Source organism: Sphaeramia orbicularis, chromosome 1 (genome assembly GCF_902148855.1).
Source record: "Sphaeramia orbicularis chromosome 1, fSphaOr1.1, whole genome shotgun sequence".
NCBI lineage: Eukaryota > Metazoa > Chordata > Actinopteri > Kurtiformes > Apogonidae > Sphaeramia > Sphaeramia orbicularis.
The window spans coordinates 42,733,904-42,756,199 of NC_043957.1; the positions used below are offsets into that span (position 1 = coordinate 42,733,904).

Below are 22,296 nucleotides of genomic sequence, written 5' to 3' on the forward strand. Positions count from 1 at the left end.
ACCATCTGTCCTCACCAGAAAAAGGCACACCTCACCCTTTCTCCCCTGCCAGACATTTTCAACAGGTCTGCATGGCTCGGTTTTATGACTGTGCAAGAGATTTGTTCTGTCACACCACGTGTTCAAATCACATTAAGTCTAAGACTCATATCTGAAAAGTAAAAACATCAACACCATTGGAAGTATGAGTTTTTCTTTCTGCTCACTGACATATTAAAGGTCAGCAACATTTTTATCTCACAAATTTGAGGCTCAAGCAGTTCATGACTATGTAAGTGTTGCTTCATCTGTATGCTTGGAGGAGATTTGCAGCCTCAAGCGACACTATATTTTAAGTTCCGCAAAGGTTTAGGCTCTGGTTCTACAGAGAGAAACGCCATCACGCAGTATTAGACATGCTACGACAAATCTGTTTCATCTTCTGTATTCATTCAAGAATGGATTAGAAAAATAGATAATTCCCCTCCAAACACTGCTGTTCTTTTTTCTCTCAAGCAGTAATTTGGCTTTCTTTGTTGCTAAGCCTTTGAGATGATCTGACTTGATTTGTGTTCCACTGAAAACAGCTCGCATGTCGGTTCTGATTGTTATCCAGCTCATACTGTGTTTTTGCCTTAATTCTCCTAATGAAGCATGTCTAACTTATCTTGTTTTTCCACACAGTTACAGTCACAGTTACAAATCATGATCAAACAAAACCTAAAGAGTGCAATATTATCTACATCATCAACATCCCACCTATACACAGGAACATTAGAGAAGAGGTAAAGGGTCCAGGAGGGGAGGAAGGGATGAAGGCATGAAGGAAAGGAGGGGATCTCTTTAACATTGTGCCTCAGGCGTCAACACACTCAGGCGTAAGAGTGCTGCACAAGGACAGGACACACGAAGACATGGAGTGTCCAATGAAAGAAGAGGTCTTTGCACATGTGACCGAATCCAAAGGATTGGTTGTCATTTAGTCCGTCATATTCTCTGGTTGGCTGACAAATGAACAAGTGCCATCAACCAATCTATTTATATTTAGACGAGAAGAGAAATCATAAACATTTTGCTAGGAACATTGTTTTTTTTTTTTAAACTTATGAACAAACGATACACAGAGAGTAGTCCATAGGCTGTTAGTACGATTAAGTATCTGCCTGGGGAGTCACCAAGAAACGTGCAGTTGACCAAACAAACAGTTTTCTCTTTTTCTTTTTTTTGTTTTCTTTTTTAAAATTATGACAGATATTCGTCGTTGTCATCGTCATCATCCTCGTCTTCATCGTCTTCATCATCCATCCCGTCGTCACTGAGAGCAAAGGAATCTTCATCATCGTCGGTGAAAGCGAATCCCCACTGCCGAGGTCTCCAGATGACTCCAAGATTACACCTAGCAAACAGGGAAGCAGAAAATAAGACACCACGTAGACCCAACTGTACAAGTCAAGTTACCATAAGGATTGCTTATTATTGATTATTTTTAAACTGCAAAGACATATCTGATCATTTAAAGCTATTTCATACCAAATTTCAATAGTTAAGGAAGCCACTCATCTGTGCATGCAACATGTACAACAGCTTCTCTTATGTACATTGATTTATTAATGATGTTATGTTAATAGACAGGTTCAAGATGTGGTGAATGGGTTTCATTTTTGTGTTAGTACTATACTGTTTGTAGTCTTTTTCAATTCAGTAAAAATAACGAATTTGTATCTTAGAAAGTATTGTGTACAGACCAATATCAAAGTAAAGGTATCAGTACCAGTGTCAGAAGTGTATGGATGATACGCATGTTTAACATGTATGGACCAGTTCTGATGTATACATTTCTTGATAAAAAAAAAAAAAAAAGTCACTGGATGGATCTAACTTGGCAAACAGTTCAGGTCTTTACATTGGATAATTACTAAAGTGAGTCGTATGTTTCACTTGCAACAAATTCTTTAGTTTCTCAGTTCTTAAACAACCATCAGTTTGAGAGTATAAAGATTGGACTGTGTTTCAACGGGATAAGGTCATGTGGTCTGATGAGTCCAGACTGATTCTGTTCCAGAGTGATGATGCATCAGGACGTGATGAGATGTGAATGAAGTGATTACCCATCATGCCTAGTGCCTACAGTACAAGCCTGTGGGGGCAATGTTATGATCTGGGGTTACGTCAGTTGGTCAGGTCTAGGTTCAGCAGCATTACATGCAAAAAAATTTGGTCAGTTCAACCTGAATATACTGAATGACCCGGTCTGGACATCAGTGTATATTTTATGTTTTCCTTTCCTTTCCTTTTTTTTTTCTTCAGGCGTATATTTATTGTTACTTTTGCATCCTAATAACTTTGGCATGTTTTAAAACAATTTGACATGACAGTCCCTTTTCCTGTTTTGCCTACCGCAGTCTGCAGGGCCATGGGTGCGTGAGCCAGCCACTCGTTACCATAGCGATCCACACACCAGCACTGGCCACTGCTGCTGTGACACTGATGGGTCCTGTAGTAACCGTCTTCATCACAGGACGGCAGATACTGACCTACACATAGAAGCCAAGCACAGACAGTGAGATAGGCTGACACGCTCTGTGTGGTGTTGTTATGAATGTTAGTGTGATAGTGAGTCCCACCGAGTAGTTTCTTCCCTGCTTGCTTTTTGTTGATACTGGACAGCTCTGCTTTACAAGGGGAATCTGAAAAGAATAGACAAGGGACTCTGTAACAAACTGCACAAGTCTGCTTTTCTGGGATTTGTTTGTGTGAACTTTGCTTCTTTTGTGTATTTTCTGCTTTCGTCAGGATGTTTGTTATCCTGCTGTCTTTGCTTTTACACATGCAGCTTAGTGAGTCATCACTGAACATTGCGTCTTTATAACCAAAACAAACAGTCATCCTTGGTGTTACGGTGGTGTGTTAATGTAATGTATCGTGCTGTTATAGTTCACAGAGTCCAGTATACAGTCGGTACATGGATGACAAGCAACTGCAGTGTAATCTGTTCCTTCAGATTTGGTTTTCCTTGTAAATTACTGACCATAGTAAGAACACATTGAAGATTGTGTGTAAAATGTTAGAATATATGTTAGCAAGACCATTTTCAGGAGATTTTTACCTCTACCAAGGAGGTTATGTTTTCATTACCATTTTTTTTCTGCCTGTGTCCCAGCAGAATTGTACAAAACTCCCAGGCTAAGTTTTATGAAAGTTGGGGGAACAGGCATGGGCGTAGCACAAGGGCAAACCTGCTTAACTGTGAAGCAGATCTGGAAGAAGTTTCTTTACTTTTTCTACCACTGCTCATAACTTGACAGAGGTATGCACTGCACTGAGTGTTCTTCTAGTTCACTTTAATTTTAGAATGAAATTATTAAAACATTTTATTGCAGACTCAGACCACCATTAGCTACTAGTATATTTGATTAATGTCTGTAGAAGATAGCTCAACTTTAAAGAACTTTACAAAAAACTGAACTCTCAACCCTCAGTAATTGTATTTGGAAGAACATTCATGTAAGCATTTTTCAACATTTATGAGTATGTGAGTGTATCCAGACATTACCTGTGTACCTCTGGAAGCATGTGCACCACTCAGAGCTGGTTATGACTTTGTCATTGTGTGAATCGCAAGATCTGAAGAATGCGTCAGAGCACGGTTCATTCCTGTCCATGTAAAGACTCTTAATCTCTGATTGGTCGAGCTGAAGGTCAAAGTTTGTGTCCAGACGAGAAAACATCCAGCCCAGAGGGTCCTTACAAATAGGTGACGCCCCGACCTCAAACTCTGCAAAGAAATGTCAAGCAAAACAAGGTCACATGTTATAATGACATATAGCCAACCATGTTTAGGACAAAGCTTTAAAGATTTTTATTTCCTTTTTTTTTTTTTTTTTTTTTTTTTTACAATTTTGTGGTCATTTTCAAAGTCTACAGAATAATAGTGTAACAGTACACTGCTATACTGTATGAAGTTCAAAGAAGCAAACAGGCCATTTATTTAGCGGCAGCAATAAAATCATCATCACATTCAGCATATTATTGATATCATACCAATATTTTAGCTAACAGCTATGTAATAATAAGGATATAAATGATATTAAAATAAACCCTGCAGCTCATTGTATTTTATCCCTTACTCGTCGCTACTTTACGACTTACTGTTCTTCTCCGGCTTTTGGATTTTGACTCTCTTGTGGTTGCCATTCTCATGCAGAACTCTGAACCAGTCTCTCAGTCGATTCACCACTCCTTCAGGTCTGACTCACTGCACACTGAGGGAACACACAGAAATAATTAATGATGATGAAGTGATTCTTTAGTGTTCCTCTCGTGTGAAGAAGATGACAAGTCACAGTCCACTCACAGCTGCCCTGAAACTTGTGGAGATGATACTTGAGCAAAATGGAATGGTTTTGACATTTCAATAAGAATGATGACCATACACATGGTCATGTATGTACCTTTCTTTTCTGGTGAGCTGTGTTCTGCCTGAGTGGGGCAGGGACACATGCCAGGACACTTCATGGCGATCTTCTTCCCTGTGATGCATGCCTGGTATTCTAACTTACACTAAGCAAAGCAAACAGAGACAAAAAATACAAGGGATGAGACAGAAGAGGAAGTTAAATCAGGATACGTACCCTATGAGGAAAAGAAATGTGTGATACTGTGATCAGATGTTTCCATCATGTGAGAGGTGATGAGTTTGTACTGTGTGTGTATGTGTGAGTGTGGGTACCTTGGTGGAATATGTGTGTCCGTCAGTTCCACAAACAGGAGAGGGGTGAACCACTGGACATGGTTTACACTTCGACCCTGGACTCTGGTACAAACTAGCATCTTTGAAACTAAAATAGATGTGAAACAATCAATTATATACCAGCTAAACACCTGTCTTTAAAAAATAGTGCAAACACACTACTCAGCCTTGTCCTGCCTTCTCTATTCAAGACCAATGCTTCCGTGTGTTTCTGTGTGATATGTTGTCTTATTTTTACAGCCATTTCAGAAATGAGACAAGGATTTAGGATTTATGTGTGATTATTTTCCTGATTTGCTTGCACTATGCTTTGGTAATTGTGTTGGTACTAAGAATGGGAAATGGGGTCAGTGTGGTGTTACTGTCCTCTGTCCAGTCGACAGTGTCCCAGACAGAAACACACACTACACATACAAAGCCCATTCATATTGTTTGGCAGGACTTGTTGTACGGCAGGCCAGTGCTGGGGTAATTGGACTAAACATGAATGTCACAACAGTCGCAAGAGAGCCGGGAAACCATTAGACCAGCTCGTAAAATAGAAAAACAACCGCCACTCCTAGTGAGGTTAGCCTACCATGTGAACAGGAAACATGGAAAACTAAAAAAAAAAAAAAAAATTGATTTGGTTTTAATCCCCTGTCATTTGTGTTTCATTTCTGACTTTGTCAAAGAAATGTCTGAATGCAAATGTGAAGACAGCTTTGACACCAGGAGCAAGTGTGTGCATCCCTTACCTAACTCTCCTCTGGCTGACACAAGTGGCAGTTTTATAATCCTCAGCCACACACACCTTGTGGCGACTGCATTTGATCTTCAGACAGGGGTCTTTTGCTGGATCAAGGCCTGGAAACACAAATAGTATGACAAGTCTTTAGATGTGTAGATGTGGACTGTGCATGAAACAAAACCACAGCTTCTCTATTTAAAGACAAACAAAGCTCGTCATCCGATGCTACATTTTCCTTTGGTTCTTTTATGAATACAAATGAAAGATTTCAGGTGAAACCGTGCTCTTTCTTTTGATATTTACAGATCTGATGTACTTAAAAGGTGTGAGAGATTTGGCTGTTTAGGTGTGTGCTAATTCAATCCACTCTCCTCACATACTCTGGGAATCTCTCTCACACAGAACTCAAAGCCATAATACCATTACGTATGCTTACAGCTAAAAACAGATGGAACTTGTTAGAGAGGCTACTTCTGACTCTGCATCAGCCTGAAATGAGTGTCAGCTTCATGTGTGCCCTTGCAGAGCTCCTCAAACTGATCTGGCATCAGATCCCACAACTGATCTTAGACAGCTGATTTTAGCTCTGAGGGTGTGATCTTTGTTGGACACAGCATGCATTCTGGATCTGACCGCTTGTCAGCCCTCAGCATGGTACCTGAGCACAGTATCTAAAGGCTTCAGCTGATCTCAGAACAGTTTGCGAATGACCTCTGTTCTAAAGAACCTTACTGTAATCCCTGAGCAGCTTTGGCAGATTATCCTGCCTCCATCCTCCAACGCACTATCTAATGCTATTGTTTGCCTGACATGTCTGTGAGTGAGTGTGTGAGTGTGTGTGTGGATGCTGGGTGAGTGTTTGAGGATATGGTGATAAGTAAGAGTGAGTGTGTTTGTGTCCTGGTTTGCCTGGATGTGTTTATGAGCTTATCACTCTCTAGTACAATGGGAAATTTAGTTGCAAAAGATGTGGGAAGAACATACAAGTTATCCAAATTTATCAGTAAAATAAAACTAGGTGCTAGAAATAGAGCAGTTTAGATCAAAATCACACACAAAGCAAATGACAAATTTCAATAACATGAAGTTTGGCTCAAGATAGAAATGCTTCTATAGATTCCTTTGGCTCTGCATTGTCCCAGATTTAACACTTTTTTTTCTTATTTTGCACTTTTTCATCAGCGCTTTTTGTATATTACTGGTTTATGACTTAATTTAACCATCACCAAACCTACCAATGTGGTCTTTATTTCATGAGTATCAGGAACATTTTGCATAAATCACCTATCACATCAGTTTCCTGTGTTAAATTCTGCTTTTATTTCAGATAATGGCTGCAACCTTTCTACAAAGTATTGTATTAGATTTACCTGTTGTTGTACATCAAAAAAGTGTTCTGTTAGATGCAGCCTTTGTTAGAGGTTGGAGCTTATTTTTATTGTTATATCATTCAAGTCACTCACACCCACCTTGATCGAAGGGCTTGGATGGAGTCCATGTTCTCGGCTCCTGAAACAGGTTAGACCATTTTAAAACCATGACATGATTTTTCAGATAGTACAGGTAGTAAATAAACACAGCAGATACTATGTATATTAGGCAGCCATACAAACCTCCACTTCCTTCATGAGAAAGCATTATGAAGACAAAGAATAAGAGAACATTTCATTAGCCTTTTGATCACACGTTGAAATTTGATTTGACAAAACCGGTGGTGACACTTTCATGCATGTATTTTATTTAGATACTGTTGCATATGACTGCACTGAAGAAAAAAATAGAGAGGAACATGACAATTAGGGGAAGAACATTCAAGTTTTTCAGTCCTGTTTATAGCCTTATTTTTCTTCAGATTTATGGGAAAATTAAGAAAAGAATGTGATCATGTTACTCGTGAATAGAGTTGCAGATTTGATCCTAAATATGCAGTTTAATTTAAATTAATTTAATTGAAACTGAATTACGCCTTAATTTAACCAGATCCCAGAAAAAAAGATACTTCAAAGTATTCCCAGAAAGACATAATAAAACAGGAGTACACAGAGTGGAATAGTGTTATTGTGTCTTGCGTTAAACGTGAACGTGTATCACATGTGTTTCCACAGTTTATATGTACATCTACAAAACAGGAAGAGTTACACTCATGGGTTTCTCACTGATGATGCAAGTGTTAAAGGGGCGTAGAAATAGTCAGAAATAATGATCTACATTTTGTTTTACTCTAATCTCGCTTTCTACATTCAGGGTACTGTCTTCTCTCTAATGTTGTCAAAATAATTCCTTGTGAGCTTATCATGTTAAAGTTATTTCATTTGTGCTCTTTCACTCCTTGGCACCTTGGTTCATTTTAGCCAAATGTTGTTTTACACAGTGTGAGACGCTTTTTAAGGGTGCTTAGTATCACACTGAACTGATGTTTCCTCTGCACAATCTGGTTCTTGTAATTTGCAATTAAGTTCGGAAGTAAAATAAGAACAAATAAAAAGGCAATATAAAAAAGGATCATATTTATACTTGACTTTTGAGGTAAATCACTCATGAAACTGGAGATAAAAAGACTAAAAACAAAAAAATTTAACCACTGCAATAGTTTCCATAAAAACTCAATTGAAATGGATCTAGTGAATGTTTGACAGTAAGGGCCTCAGTGTTTATGATAATGACAGACAGAGTACAGGAAGAGATTCAGTAATGGGGACAGAGCCATCTCTGCTTTCCTGCACGGTTAGGGCAGGAAGTGTGAGTGGAAGCTCAGTAGGTTAAGGGTGTGTGGTTAAGAGGAGGTGTGGGTGACAGAAATGTTCTTTTTTTTTTTTTTTTTTAATAAAGTACTGTGTTTTAAACAACACTAAAGGTAAAACCTATAAAGGTAAATAGACATTGCTGTGCTATTTCTTGCTATCCAGGTTGTCAGATGGAAAGATTTGCATTGTACTTTAAATATGGCAAGAATTTGTTTAAACTTTAGGTTTGAGGGGGATTGTTGTCTTTGGTTTGGATGCTTGTGACATGCACGTTCAGTAACACATTGTTTTTACCTTGAAGGAAACCACCACTGAATCATTAACCCATACAGACCCAAACATCCACCATCAACCAAAATTATCTCTTAATCTAAACTGCTTTATACATGTTGATCCACTAATCCTATCAATACATGTAAATAATTGGTGTAAAATACAGTTCATCATCTTTTCATGGTCATCAGATATGACCCATTTGGACGTTCAGAGGCTCCGTAGTGAACATGAAAATCCTGTCATCTTCTACAACATTGATTCACCAGTAAAACCGATGGCGTTTAATCAATGACAGTGGATGGAGACACTTTTGTTTATGTTTAATTGTTGATATCTTTGCTGAAAAAGTCACTTTTTCTTCAGTTTTCTCTGTTTCTGAGATAATAACCCTCAACTTTAATCTGAGCGTTTATGAACATCTACATGATCAGTAAATTAAATACAGGAAAATATGTGATTTTTACTGAAAAAACACAAAATACAGAGGATAATGTTAGAGTAAATGGTGAAATCATTTAAGAAAGGTTAAATAGAGAGAAAAATTCATTTGGGAACTGACACTAAAGTAGCACTGGGTCTTTATGGGTTACACTGTAAATACATGTAGTTTAACTCAAAAAGGAAAGCACATAGACAACTACATATAGAATATTTCATTTTAAATTTTGATGACTCCAGCAGGAAAATGAAACAAAACTATAAAAAATTGTGTATAATTACATGTCATATCGTATTATTTCTGTTATATCGTGATAATTGTACTTTGGGATCAGCAGTTCAACAATTCTTTCTATCTTCCAGGTTTATTGTGTTCCTATTGTCAAATTAAATCAAATCTTTCAGTGTATTTTTTTTCACTTCTGCATATTTTATTGTTATTCTGTTTGAATGTTCTGCCTGTGAAACATTCAGCTGTTTGCTAAGCATCCTTTTCTCATCATGAAGTAAGAGATTAAACTCTGAAATTACCTGAAAATTCACATGTAGCAACTGATATGAAACTTCTTATGATGATAATATTTATATAATAATATTTAGTCTGTGTCATAGCCCTACCCCTGAGTATTCCGGTTGTTTCCTTTTTTATACATATTTCCAATTTAATTATAACGTATATATTTATGTATATTTTTGTGCTTTTGATTATACTTTATAAACCATGGGATTCAGATTCAGAAATAAACACAGATAATCAAACTTAACCTTTTTCTTGCATTGTAGATTTGTACGGTTTCTACTAAGTGCATCAGTATAATGGAAAACTTGTTTCACATACAAATGTACTACACAAATACAAATGCATTAGAACTGGAAAAATAGTAAAACCTAAAGTTGCCAAAAGCCCTGTGCTGCTTCACCTGTGATAAAATTATAATGTATACTCATCCAGTAGTGAGGGTATCAGTGAGGTATGAACAGAACATGTCCAAATCTTCATGTAAGGCATCCCACATTTTTCATAGTGTTGGTGTTTTCCATATTCTCATTTCTCTTGCTCATTTGCTTGCCATTAGGTCACCAGGGTCACCTCTGTTTTTTTTCTAACCTTTAATTAATTCTGCCTTCTTCTTCTCTATTGCTAACCCTTCTGACCCTACACACCCTCCCTACAGACTCTTTATTACTGATTGCAGAACTGTTGATTAATAGTTTTATCTACAAGACTATCTTTATTTACTTGATTAACACCAACAAAGCCCATACATAACGCTAAAGTAAATAGTGTTATATTGTTTTGTCTTATGTTGAGGACAGTTCCCTTGTAGCTCTACAGACTGGAGACTGAATAATGAGAACATTGCATTATGGGGGCCGGGACCTTTTAGACTAGTCAAGGCAACAAAAGTGCTTGCGGTCTGATTCCTTAATGGAATCAACTGACACACGCGAGTGCACGGACACACGCAGACATACACACACACACATACACAGTGCTCTAAACAAACAAACCTATCACCGCCATATACTGAAAGTAGTGCAGGAACCTGTCAGCACTACAGAACATCAAATAACTGGATGAATACACTTTACTGCGTATGCTACCAGCTACCCACTTTCCAAAAGCTCAAAAAACCCAAAATTCAACAATAGGTCTACTAGCCTCCTGGGTATATTCTAAAAATAGCAACTTTTCAATTTATCTCTTCATTTCCCTCCACTTCCATTCCTCTCTCATTCTCACCTATAACAGCTTTTTCTTACATGCAAAAATGCAAAAAATAGAAAAAGATTTAAAGCTCCACTTTCCTACTGTGTCTTTGTGTCCGTGTGTTTAACAGAAGACCTCATTAATATGATGTTTCTGATACTCTTCTCACTTTGATTGGGATTTTAACAGCTTATGTTTTCTACTTGTTAACTGTGTCCTAATGGCTTCCTTTTACTTCCTTCAAGCGTCGCTCCTTCCCCAACATCCAACAGGAGAAATATGCGCATGTTTTCACTGTACTGGCTCTACTTGTCTTGCTCAAGCTTGTCGCATGCATGCGCGCACAAACACACACAAATCCACGCTGAGGTGCTTTGAAGTGGAAAAGCCCTGAAGCTCTGTACCTTCTCTACATCATTCACCCTCCACAACACAAACAACACAGGACAAATACGTAGACAAAAGCACACAAAAGAGGAGAGTATGAGAGGGTGTAATCTGTTCTAATGAGGCTAGTCAAAACAAGCTTTTAATTTAGTCGTATACCTTATAATTAAGCTTCTAGCTCTTCATCACATACTGTTCATTGTGTTTTTCCTTTCATCTTCACCCTTTTCTGAAGCTTATCTTTTTTCTGTGTGCCAATTCTGGAAGTCAGGCAAGGTCCAGAGTAGGGCAAAATGTCTAAAAAAGATGAGATGGCACCAGCGCATGTAGAAGAAAGAGCCCCAGGCCTCTCCAACCATCTTAAGAGAACCCACAGTAAATGAGTAGCCGGGATCGTATCTAGTGCACTTAACAGGGGACCCACTTATGGCTCTTACTGAAGGATGAGAGCCATACTATATGTCTAACACAAAATCTAAATGATGGTAATGCAACACAAAGCTGGTACATCACATTACAGCAGGTAAGCAGGTGTATTTGCAGCCGTTCACACCTCTAGGAACACTCTGCTTCACTAATTGCTCAATTAAGCTAACGCTAACCACATTAAGTGAAGCTAAAGTGTTTCAGTCAAATTACCTTTCATATAAACCAACCTGATTAATATTCATGTCTGTCTTGAAGTCAGGATTCATCTTACGCTACATATCTTTGAAAAGTTAGCTCTGGAGGGTGTAATCAAGCCCATGTTTTCATCACACATTCATAAAATCTGAGATCTAAGTGATGCTGTGATTTTTTTTTTTTTTTTTACTGTTCCAATTGGCCCCATGAGTTGTGAGTGCTATGAAATACATACAGTAATGTGAGAATATTGTGACAGTATAGGGATGCATGTGTTTAAGATTATACACTGTGCAGCTAATTACTGTACGCTTAAACACATCACTACAGTTCATATAGATTGGCATGAAAATAAACACCCATAAATAAGTACGACTGCACAGTTAGCCCAAAGCCCTAACACCACACCTTAAGTATAATAAAATCCACTGACTTATCTGTCTTTGTGTGTGAAAAACACTCTTTAAGATAAAATAATTGTGAAAAAAACATGAGCATCCAGACAAAAAAAAAAGATGTAAAGTTAAAAAGCGTAACCTCATAACCCTTAGGGAAAACACTTCAGATCTTGGAGCAAAAAAAACAAAGAAAATCTGGTACAGTACAACACACATAAAAGATGTGGACTGGTCATATGCAGAGCACATAATGCTTTCATGTTCTGTAATACTTCTTGGGCCTCAAGGTTAAAAAAATTCACACTGAGCTTCATCTCAACACTATCTATCTATACCTATATCTATCTATCTATCTATGTGCTTGGATGGAACAGGTGTCCTTTCATTGCCTTTGGGGGTATTTATAGACCTCAGTAACACAGTCACTGAATCACTGTATTCTGTGCTTCAAACACTTGCTCAGCTTAAACAGTACAGCACATGGCCAATCACTTTTCCTGTCTGCCACTCGGTCCTGACACCTTATTTGCATAATCCAAATCCTGCCCAGTAGTTGGACCTGAAGCGTATCACATGTGTCCACCTTAGTGATGGGCTCATATGTTATTGTACGTGAGGCAAGGAAAGTAAAAGTCGCAACACATAACTCATGCCACACAAATAATAATAACACGTTACATAAAACAAGATAAAAAGCATGTCTTGAAGCGGTTTCTCTCTTCTGTCATGAATCAGGGACTTTTGTGCATCTCTGCTAAGTGGAGCTTGAATACAAAAGCCTGTTTGTGTTTTTTTTTTTGTGTGGATATGTAGGCTACGTGTGCAGGCAGTGCACCTTTCAGATTGGTGTTTAGAAGGCAACATATCCATACTATAGATAAACTACACACTTTTTTTCTTTAAGGCATATCTAAACTATGATCTGCAGCTGATATACATTCACTTAGAATGAAGGTCAGTATTTTTGGTCCTATGTTCTATGTTCCAAGGTAATTAGCTGCATTCCTGCGCTAAGTGGCCTTACATAAACATGTCAGGATAATGGTGGCTGACAGTACCTTGTTGAAGTGTGCTAGAAAAGACACCACCAGCACAATCACCCAGATCACTTCAAACCCAATCACTGCTACTCTGAAAGGCACAGACACATTAGATCCACTGCTGCACATCAATCTGCTAGTATCCTCATAGGGGTTTCTGTGTTTACACTGGACTTGCTCTATTTTGTGATCCAGTAGTGTTAATATTTGATTTTATTCCCAGCTGGAGCATGTGATATGAGAATATCAGGCACAAGTGCGAGTATACTGCTACTGATGTGGCTTCATGTTCTTGCCACTGCAGCACATTGTGGCAGGTGTTCTTTCCTCTAAACAAACTGTAAATCCAGGCCTCATTACTGCGGACTCCCTCCCTCATACCTGCCTATAATTAGGCCCCATTTGGGGAGTCCGCGGTCCTTTCTCACAGCTATAGGCGATCTTCATTTGAGTCTACTGCGCAGGCCTCGGCTACCTTGGATATCCACAGTCAGCCATCGCCAAAACGCACTCCCAGACTAGGATCATCTCAGTACCGCTAGTTTATTTACTGTATCAGTGGAACGGGTGATGAACGTGTGACAAACACCACAAACGGGCCCCGTGACGGCGCTTGACACAACGAGAAAACGAGAAGCGCATGATCACAAACCAATGAGGGTGGCTATAGGGGGAAGCGGGGTAAATGAGATAATGAAGGAGGGAGGTGGGGGGGGGGGGCTAATAATATCTACCAATAATATTACTCACATCTCTGAATTTATCCCATCTCTCCGCCAGCCATTTATCATCCAAAAAATTGCCGCTGTCGGAGCGAGCGGAGACGCTTCCGAAGGCGACGGCGCACACACACAGCAAGGCGACGCTCAGCATCTGCGGACACAACAACAGCACCGAGAGAGGACATCGGATCAGGCTGGAGGACACCGCAATCGCGCTGAGAGCAGAGGCAGCTCAATCTGTATCACATGAGGCTGTAAATGCTGCTGCTGAAGGCTGAACACACAGATGCGGAGGGTTTTTTCCTCTTACCTTGTCGCATCAGCTGCTCTCCAGACTGTATGTGCTCGCTGTCGTTTTCTGTCACTAGTAATAGCAGCCTTCTTCTCTCTCTCTCTCTCTCTCTCTCTCTCTCTCTCCTCTTTCTCTCCTCGCTCTCCCTCTCCCCGCACCGGCTGCACATCGGGAACGCGCGTCGCACGGTGCGCGCCCCCAGCCCTCTGTCCCTCTTTTCTCTCCCTTTCTGCCTCCCTCGGCGCAGAGGAAACAGTCATGATGGCTTGCTGTGTGCTGTTATCAGGCCACCGCAAAAGTGTTTCCACTGATTACCTCTGCGGGGGGAAGATATATATATTATATATCTATATATATATATATATATAATATATATATATCTATATATAATATATATAGCTATATACATACATACACACACACACACACACACATATAATTAATATATAATAGCTATACAACATACACACACACACCACACACACCACACACAATATATATATATATATATATACATATATATATATATATATATATATATATATATATATATATATATATATATACAGTAAGATAGGAGTCATGTTTTACTGATGGCTTGCAAAAAGCAAAACTCGGCCATGAGGTCATTAGAACTATAAGACATCATCAATCCAAAACATATTTAGATGTGTCGTCTTCAGAAATAACTGCAGGCACACTCCTGTTTTGTGTGTTTCTCTATGGAAGGGCTCTGTTATGGCCTCCAAATAGGAGCCGCTCAGGCTTGTTTGTACAGTAGTGACTCAGGAGAAAGTTTCCCTCACATTCCTGGCAGAGGTGAGCTCAGGACTGTAAATTAATGTCACAAGATAACATGGTTTCCATAATAAATACATGGCCAGTTCAGGATGATTTGTGAAGGTGGGAGGAACTGCTCTTTTTCTGGGCTTTCCAAGTCCCCAAACATTCCTCTGTAGAGTGTTAAAGGTATTTTTGAGTGAAGGGAAATGTGTGGGTGGTGTACTTGTTTTGGGCTAGAACATATATCAACAGAACGATTCTGCAGCTTTCACAGACTATAAAAATGTCTAAGGTGAACTGGGGCACCATGAGCAACTGGCACAACCAATGTAGGTGCACAGGACACTATCCTTTAAGACAATATTCAAGTGGTGGTAGGGAGATTGTACTGACAGATATGTCCAATATTTCTGATAGGTGCTTGGTTATATTAAGTCTAAGAGACTGAAAAGGTCGTATGGTACTTGATTCACAGGATTTCCATACTCATTCAACCACCGAGCTGTGACCTAGTTTGCTGTATAGAAATACTGGCTTTTGTCAAATTTTATCCAATTTATTTCAGTATATTATTCAATTTGTTTCATCTGTACTTGAACAAGATAAAGACTCGGGCAGACAAAAATGGAATGAGGGTGATGAGAAGAAAAAAAGATGAAATCTTGCAAATTTTTGGGGCAGAGTTATAGAGTATTAATTAATTACAATGCTCATCTGAAAGAAGCCTGATGGTCAGTGCCTTATTATGCACAGTTGCTGCAGAAACCAACTTTGACCTCATCTTCACATCTTCATCTTCCTAGGAGGCTCTGTAAAAGATGTGTGTGTGTATGTGAGTGTACGCATGTGGAAAAGATGAGAGAGCGCAGATATTTGAAAGTCAAATTAGAACTATGAAGCATGCATGACTGCATCTGAGAGACACACAGGAGTGTATCATGTGGTGTGCGCAAATGAGATGCTAAATGGTCAACCACATAAGTACTCTCGGGTACACACATAAGTAAACAATATAAAAACATTTGATACATGTTGAGTGTTCGCTCCAGCAGGATGTGTGCAACGTGTAAACAGGAAAGTGGTAGTAGAGAAACCATTGTGGTTTAAAGAGCACAGGGTTTTAGACTTCTTTGAACCACACTTTGTTCTCGCAAACAAAGGTGATTGAATCTTAGCCATCTTTGCAAGGTAGCTGTGAAGAATAGTGGTGTGTTTGAGTTTCTGGATACAATGGTCATTTTTTAATGGCTTACTTCTTGCTTGTACTTTATGATCTTTGTGCAAATGGACGAAGCAAAAGAGGTATTTAGTGTGTGTGCATGTCTTCTAAGCCAGGGGGTTCATAAATTATTCAGTCTCAGACATTAAAGATGTAGATGTGGTCAGAGACATATGAAGGAGAGACACTCAAACAGACACACACAAATACACACATGTTGTTGCATGCTAACTGTTATAGCCTGATGACGCTACTGCATAGATTACACTATATTTTGATTTTATTTTCTTTTTTCACCTCTTAGTAAATTCATGAAGATCACACACTGTTGACTCAATCAAAGACAGAGAGAAAAAAAGATGAGAAACTAGAGATAGGGAAAAGGACGAAAACAGGACAAAAACAATGAAATGTGTGAGTGTGTATTTGGATAGGAGAGGCATGAACCATGTCTCAAGGAGTGGAGATTTCACAGCTCACTGACTGTCACTGTGCACCTGCTCACTGGGACGGTGGAATGAGAAGGAACAGGGAGGGGAGGTGAGGGGGTTTGGAGTAAAAATGAGTAGAAAATCCATCAGTGAAGAATTAGGGCTATAGCTATGAGCTATAGGAGTTTAAAAATAGCCTGCGTGCAAAAGCAGTTTACTGTTAAAGTCTTTAGTCGGGGCATTAGTACCTATTATATATATATATATATATATATAATATATCTATATATATTAGGGTGGGGAAGCAAAATTTACAATGAACATTTAGTTGTTTTTTCTCAGCAGGCACTATGTCAATTGTTTTGAAACCAAACATATATGATGTCATAATCATACCTAACACTATTATCCATACCTTTTCAGAAACTTTTGCCCATATGAGTAATCAGGAAAGCAAACGTCAAAGAGGTGTGATTTGCTGAATGCACTCGTCACACCAAAGGAGATTTCAAAAATAGTTGGAGTGTCCATAAAGACTGTTTATAATGGAAAGAAGACAATGACTGTGAGCAAAACTATTACGAGAAAGTCTGGAAGATACTATTAAGGAAGAATGGGAGAAGTTGTCACCCGAATATTTGAGGAACACTTGCGCAAGTTTCAGAAAGCGTGTGAAGGCAGTTATTGAGAAAGAAGGAGAACACATAGAATAAAAAACATTTTCTATTATGTCAATTTTCTTGTGGCAAATAAATTCTCATGACTTTCAATAAACTAATTGGTCATACACTGTCTTTCAATCCCTGCCTCAAAATATTGTAAATTTTGCTTCCCCACCCTGTATATATAAACTGCAGAAGTATAGGCTGCTAATCATGACACTGCTTTATTTTTTGGACACATTCTTATAAATAGGATGTTTAATATGTTCTGCTCACTCTTTCAGGAAGGCTCTCCATCAGGTTTGTTCCTTTTCAGCATCAGCACCTTTAGTACAGTCAAGTATGGGATAATTTGTGAAGAGGCCTGGCTCTCAGTTAGCGTTTCATGTCATCTTGAAGACTCTTGATGTATTTGAGGTCAGGGCTCAGAGCAGTCAATCACATTTTCCAAACTGGGAAAATCTTTTCATTATGGTCTTCACTGTGCATGAACATACATGCATCTTAATATTATACTTGATCCAACATTTACCACAAAGCAGTCTATGAAACTTAAACCCACCGTATGCAGAGAGCAAATATCTTTTTATTTTTATGTCTTCTAATTTAAATCTGTGCCTGTTTTTGGTGTGTCAGTCAAATAGTATTGTGTGAATTACAGAATAAGATTTAATAAATACTCCCAGTTCATTGCGGGAATGGCTAAACTATGGGTGAAACATTGGAGTGTGTAGTGTGTCTAAAACTTTAATAGTATTATTTGTAATCTTGGTTCTTTTGTGAACCAAAAACCAATTGGGTTTGGTTGGTATAATTGCATTTATGTCTCTTTACACAAGGAACCTGTGATGGTGGTGCATATTTTGTTTATATGTTTTGTTTATATGCAGATTAATTGGTTTTGTCTTGAATTATGTGTTTGACTCTGTGCATGGAATTTTTCAACATGGTTTCATATGTTTCAGAAAGAGAGAGAGAGAGAGAGAGAGAGAGAGAGAGCGAGCAAGAGAGAGAGAGAGAGAGGTAGAAGGAGTGAGTTTGTTATCTTGGAAAGCAGGCATTTTAAGCATAGCAGCGAATATAAGGTCAGTGTGAGTCCTGTGTTTTAGCCCCAGGACGAAAAGCTAATAGCAGAGTAATGACAGAGAGGGAAACTGCAGGCAGAAGATAAGGCAGACTGAAACAAAATGGCCATCAGTGGTTGGGCTGGCGACAAAGTCAGTGAACATGTTGAAAGGAAGCTAAAAAGGAAAGGAGGTGGCAGAAATAATAGCACAAGCCAAAAACAAAATGATAGTCGGTTGTTTTAACCTCTGGACCACAGGAAAGTATATTCAAATGAGTTTCAGTAAATTCTCTCTACTATTACATGAAAACAACACACTATTATCCATGTAAAATATATAATATACATGTTTGTATACTGTCTGTGATCGTCACAGTGTGAGTCTTTGGTATATATTAACTCTTTACCATCCACATAGCATTGGTCTCATCTCTTTACTAATTGCATCTTTCTCACATGGGTGGAAATGTATTTACAGTTCCTACTTTCATGTCTGGGGACTTAATTGATCTGAATCTTGTGGAGCCATAGTAACATGAAAAATGGTACAGTAGGTGTACATACAAAGACATTTTGTAAATGGAAGAATAGTAAACACAAAGAGCCAAAAGAACTTGCAGAAATAATGGACAAAACAGAGCCGTATCACATTATAGTTGGCCTATATTATGAATGAACACAAGAAAACAATGTGCAGACTCTGTGCTATGGTGTTTTGTCTCCCTTTCTGGTGAGTATTAAGCATTACATGTAGAGCACAGGATGAAGCACCTACAGCAGGGGTGTCCAATCCTGGTCCTCGAGGGCCACTATCCTGCATGTTTTAGATGTTTCCCTCTTCCAGTACACCTGACAGTCATTATCAGGCTACTGCAGAGCTCAATGATAGGATTATCATGTGAATCAGGTGTGTTGAAGAGGGATACATCAGGGAGTGTGAATGTGAGCGCGAATGAATAATGGGTCAATAATGTAAAGCGCTTTGGGTGTCTAGAAAGGCGCTATATAAATCCAATCCATTATATTATTATTATTATTAAAACATGCAGGATACCGGCCCTCGAGGACCAGGATTGGACACCCCTGACCTACAGTGTAGTTGTAGAAGTTAAATAGTTAAATGCATACAGATTCAGTTTTTCACAATTCTGAACATTTGAATACTTTTAGCCATTCATTTTATTTGTTCAGTTACTTGGATTTTGATTATCTGAGTGACAGCAGAGAGCTTTTTTTTATGTATTTCATCACATTCTCAGAGGGTCAAATTCACATACACATAGTTCACTGTGTCTTCAGACAGACTGGAGCTCCCAGAAATCGCCCAAATCACCTTCTAAACTTACAAAAATGTCACTAAAGGCAGTAAAATCAGGGTCTACCTGTGGCTGCATTATAACACCTCCTTTCAGATCTAGTGTCATTTTCTTTGCCATTGAGGAAAATGAAAAAGTGCATCTTTAGAGTTTCACTAGTTTTGTTTCTGTTTGGCTGAAGTTTCCAAATGAAAGTTCAGGAAGAACGTGCATAATGACTCTCAGAGATTAATGTATTGTGGTTACAACAGGTTAAAAAGTATCCCAGGATGACAGTGAAGGAACAAAGTGTTTTAACTCCACAATAAAGTGGGTTATTGTATCACCAGATCCTGAAATGGTGTTCTTTAATGAAGAAACCACTTAGTACTGGCATAACGAGCACGGTAGCACAGATCTGACCTTTTGGGAGGTTTTTTTTTTTTGTGAGGCAGTAAAAAAAACCTGTTTGTCTGTAATGACATGACATGGTCTTAAATGGAGGATGAAGGATGTAGCGTGTGAAAACACCATGCCATCTGTGAAGTAGAAGGACAGATGAAGTGGTCCAGTTCATAAAATGTGTACTTGTTTAATCATAGACAGCATCCACAAAGGGACACAGGCCTCAAAGTGTATTTAAGATGCTGCCCTCCATTGTATCTCTCAATACAATTCACAGGCCTGGTTTCAAGATGGGTCAATCAAATGATGGTCTGAACACACATACTTTCTCTTAAATGCTGCGATCTGTTTTTTCTTTTAAAGTCATGGACAGAGATGTACAATCTGTTGGTTATGTTTTCTCATTTGTTCATCACGTTAATTAATGTGAGACTTCAAGAAAAGTGATAACAATTTTCTCTCAATAGATAAATTAGTTTGGTTTAAGTTAGCTTTGTTGATAAGCGTGTTCTGCCACAGTATTAAAAAATGTTGTTTTTTTCAACTTTTTACTATGAATGGATTAAATAACAGACTGTCATCTGCAGCCTCTATCTGTATTTATCTTTAACCCTTATAGGTCACTCATGGAAATACTGTGAAATTTAAAATTTCAATCTTATTGTCTTATTTGAGGATCTAAAAAGACTTTATTACTTCTGTGAAATTATTCAAAATGTTTTATTGTTGTGTAGAAAATCAAGGTCTATGAAGTTACCATATTTGGTTCCTTGCCCTTCTGTGGCAAAAAAAAAAAAAAAAAAAAGGAAAAAGAAAAACAATCCAAGAAGTAAATTTAAAAAATACAAGAAAAACACATGTAAGGTGAAAGGAACATGTATTTTAGAACATTAGAACATCACTTTTAGAACATTAGACTAACATAAGTGTTGATCCCGACACCTGTCCACATCCACATTATCCCAAATAGGTTCATACCATCTAATAGAACTGATACAGATTTCCTTTTCTTATTTGTCAGACAGATGGAAAAAGAGTTAATTCTTTTACCCAGGTATCTGTCTGACAATATAAGAAAAGGAAATCTGTATCCACATTCTCCCTTTGAACATCATTCCTTACATTAGTACCATTACTTCATGGTACCTAACAAAGCAGGTACACTCACTGTTCATGCAGAGGTGGACCTTACAGACCCTGTAGACCACATGTGAACTGAGATTATTGCCTCACTGTACTCACTAGAGTTGTTGCTGTCACTGTCTTGTAATGTATGTGGAAATGACCAAAAACAGTCATTTGCCCGATAAAGGGTTAACAGCAGTAACAACATTTCACAGTCATGAGTGATATTTGGTGTGACCAAACCTATACTATTTCATGAGCTTTATACACCTTGCCTCACTGGAACACAGACTTTTGAGGTGTGTCCCGACAACTGAGCATCTGACAAGACATGTGTAAACACCACAACCATGAAATCAGACATCAACGTCTTTTGGGGATTATTCTACCACCCTTCTCAAACAACTCATCAGGTTGCTCCATTGAATCCAGACACTGCAAATTCCTCTTCTTAAACCAGTTAAGTTACTCAATAAAAACACATCTACACCTCTGCATGCTTGTGTAAAATTGAAATAAATATTTTAACCCATGAGGACCCATTGTTACTTTTGTAGTAGTTCCCAAATTACTTTTTCTCTATGTTTCAGTGATTAAGTGATTTGTCACCATTTCTTGAAACATTATCTTCTGTATTTGTGTTGTTTTTTTCTTTCAGTGAAAATCCATGTATTTTCTTACATTTAATTCACTGATCATATAGATGTTTATTAAAGCTCAGATTACATTTGCAAATTATTATATCAGAAACAGAAAACTGAAAAAAAAAAAAGACATTTCAGTAAATATATCAATAACTGAACATAAAACAAGCATCTCTATCCACTGTCATTGATCCAACTCCATGGGTTTTACTTGTCAATCAGTGTTGTACTAGATGATAGTGTTTCTATAACTACGGAGCCTCTGAGCGTCCAAATGGGTCATATCTGATGACAGTGAAAAGATGACAAACTGCATTTTACACCAATTATTTACATGTATTGATAGGATTAGTGGATCAACAGGTATTTAACAGTTTAGCTCAGTAGATGGTCTGGGTCACCTGTATGGGTCTTTATGGGTTAAACGCCTGCATAGATAACCTGATATTTTTAAGACTTATTACTAAAATACAGTGTTTTCATATCGTAACATTTCTATGGTTTCTTTATCTTATCTTTTTGCTCTTTAATTCATGTTTTGTATGATATCTTTATGCTCTTTGTGGCAATTTGTG

At 38.2% G+C, this 22,296-nt stretch overlaps 2 pseudogenes; one reads left to right on the top strand and one right to left on the bottom strand.

The window, feature by feature from the left end:
* Nucleotides 1-229: 229 nt before the first annotated feature.
* On the bottom strand, nucleotides 230-14,231 carry LOC115425571 (testican-3-like; annotated as a pseudogene).
* Nucleotides 14,232-16,541: 2,310 nt separating this feature from the next.
* LOC115417855 (2-hydroxyacylsphingosine 1-beta-galactosyltransferase-like) overlaps nucleotides 16,542-22,296 on the top strand; it is a 34,862-nt pseudogene continuing 29,107 nt past the window's right edge.